At 40.2% G+C, this 2,574-nt stretch overlaps 1 pseudogene; it reads left to right on the top strand.

The window, feature by feature from the left end:
- Positions 1-1,984: 1,984 nt before the first annotated feature.
- Positions 1,985-2,252, top strand: LOC102502418 (molybdopterin synthase sulfur carrier subunit pseudogene; annotated as a pseudogene).
- Positions 2,253-2,574: the final 322 nt, after the last annotated feature.

Genomic DNA, 2,574 nt, shown 5'->3' on the forward strand with positions numbered 1-2,574 from the left:
GCCATTATGAACGTTCTAAATTCTTTATCAGACATTTCCATGATTTCCATTGAACTACTTGTGAGTAAAGAGGAGTTATTCTTTTCCCTTGGAGGAGAGGTATTTTCTTGCTTTCCCATATTTCTTGTGGTCCTGCAGTGATTTCCGGTCATCTGATGGATGGTGTGTTTCTTCCTAATTCTTAAAGTTCAATCTGAACGTTCATAAGCAAGCAGAAAGAGGTGATCTGGAATCTCTTTGCTGTTTTGTTGTGACTGCTTTGTGCAGCAGATTCAGTAGATATTGAAGAATATGTTAACCCTGATAGTATTTGGATGTTTAGCTACAGTGCCCTTAGATCCGTCTAGAAACACAGTAAATGGATATTGAGGAATGGAGAGAGAAGAAAAAAGAAAACAAGAAAGAGAGAGAGAAACCACATCAAAGAAACAAAAAAAGAAGAAAAAAAGTAAAAAACTAAAAAAAATTATAATTATCGTTTTTCTTTTTTTAAAAAAGCACAAAATAGAAGACTGCGTGGCGTGCTCTAGTTCGCAGGCGCCATGATGAGTCTTCTCCTGAAGGCCTGCCTCTTGCCTCTCCTGCCTAGGTGGGAGGAGCAGAGGGGATTATTAACAAGACAAAAGGCAGAGCTGAGAGCAAGAGAAAACTTTACCTTTAAAAAAATTTTAGAAAGGAAAAATTACCAAAAAATGAGAAGACAGAAGCAGGGAGAGACAGAGACTGAGACAGAGAGACAGAGATAGAAGAAAGCTGGGAGCTCCCTACCACTCTAGCTTGTTTGCTGGAAGCTGAATTATCAGTAGGAAATCTGGTCTGGTTTTGATATCAGGATAATATTAATCTTGTAGAATGGGTTTGAAAGAATTCCCTCCACTTCAATTTTTGGAAAAAGTTTGAGAAGTATTAGTTCTCTAAATGTTTGGTGGATTCAGCAGTGAAACTATCATGTTCTAGGCTTTTCTTTTGATGGGAGACTTTTTAATTACTAATTCAATCTCAGTGCTTCTTATTGGTCTGCTCAAGTTTTCTCTTTCTTTTTCTTTTCTTTTCTTTTTTTTTTTTTTTTGAGAGAGAGATTTTTGCTATAGGGCACGTGTGCTCACCAAAGAGACAGAGAGACAGAAAGTGAAAAATCACTACTCCCAGGGGGATGGCCATGCTGTAGTCCTTTCTCCTCATTGTCCTCTTGGAATTTTGGGCATGCTTGTATATATGCCCAGCGTGAGTTTTTCTTTTCTTTTTAAATTACTTTATTTAACTTTATTTATTTATTTTAATTTGACCAGAGATGGATAGAGTGAGAGAGAGAGAGAAATAAAGAAAGAGGTGGAAAGTGAGAAAGCAAGCCACCAGGTCCGTTACTCAAACCGTGGTCAGACATGTGGGAATCCAGCACCCTCAACTACCAGGTCACCTGCTGGGCTCCTGTGGAGGGTACTGCATATGGAAGCCATCTTGAGCTACCCGCCATCTTGGAAACCATTAGGTTTCACTTCCTCACTGAGCAAACCATTTCTCAGAAATCATGTGACCAACTGTTCTCCCCGTGATGCGGTTGGGTTTCTAGGCAATGGGAGAGATCCACCCACACCAATGATTGGTTCATGCTGTTCTACCTTATTTGCATTTCAGGCAACCTATCAGTGCCCACCAGCCTGTATATAAGCTCGCAATTCTTCCTTAATAAGGAAGACTTGATCAGCACCTTGTCTTGTCTCCACTCTGTGTCTGTGTGTTTGTCCCATCTCTCACTCCCTCTCTCAGGAAACCTGTTCGACTGTCTTGCGGGTCGGGACAGGCTCTATCTGGCATAAGTTTTAAGCTGCCGGTCTGGGACTCGAACGATGGTTGACTATATGGGAGCCCAGCAACGTAAACGTTACACCATCTGCTTGTCTTCCAGGTTTTCCATTTCCTCATGATTAAATCTTGATAGGGCTTGGCATCTGTGGTTCTAAGTCAGTCAAGGGATCTTGGCAGGATGGTGCCCTTGTGCCAGGTTGAAATGTTATATTTTGAAAAAAGTGCTGAAATAATTGGAGTTTGTTCAGAGACCATTTTTGTGCCACAAGAAATAAAAGCACCACAGCTGTGAAAAGACATAGAAAGTCAACATCCAGGATTGGCTGATGTTAGCAATCAGGTGATATTTGTCATTCATCAAAGGTATGTTTGAGCTTCGAGATCAGCTCCTTTTGCTTAAACCAGGAGATGAAAGTACCATTATCCCTTCCAATAGTGGAGGGTAGTACTTTTGAGACATTCAGGAAAGAGATGGATGAAGTTGAAGCAAAATCTAAGGATATAATAAAATTTACTGCCAAGAAACTTTCAGTAGATAAAGTCTCACAGTTGGTGGTTTCTCCACTCTGTGGTGCAGAATAGTTCCTATTTGTAGGAACTACAAGAAATAACTTTGAAGGAAAAAGAGTCATTAGCTTAGAATATGAAGCATATCTACCTATGGCAGAAAATGAAGTCAGAAAAATCTGTAGTGACGTTAGGTAGAAATGGCCAGTCAAATACATAGCAGTGTTCCATAGACTTGGCTTGGTTCCAGTGTCAGAAGCA

The sequence above is a fragment of the Tupaia chinensis genome, unplaced genomic scaffold (assembly GCF_000334495.1).
Source record: "Tupaia chinensis unplaced genomic scaffold, TupChi_1.0 Scaffold149658_1, whole genome shotgun sequence".
NCBI classification, from domain to species: domain Eukaryota; kingdom Metazoa; phylum Chordata; class Mammalia; order Scandentia; family Tupaiidae; genus Tupaia; species Tupaia belangeri.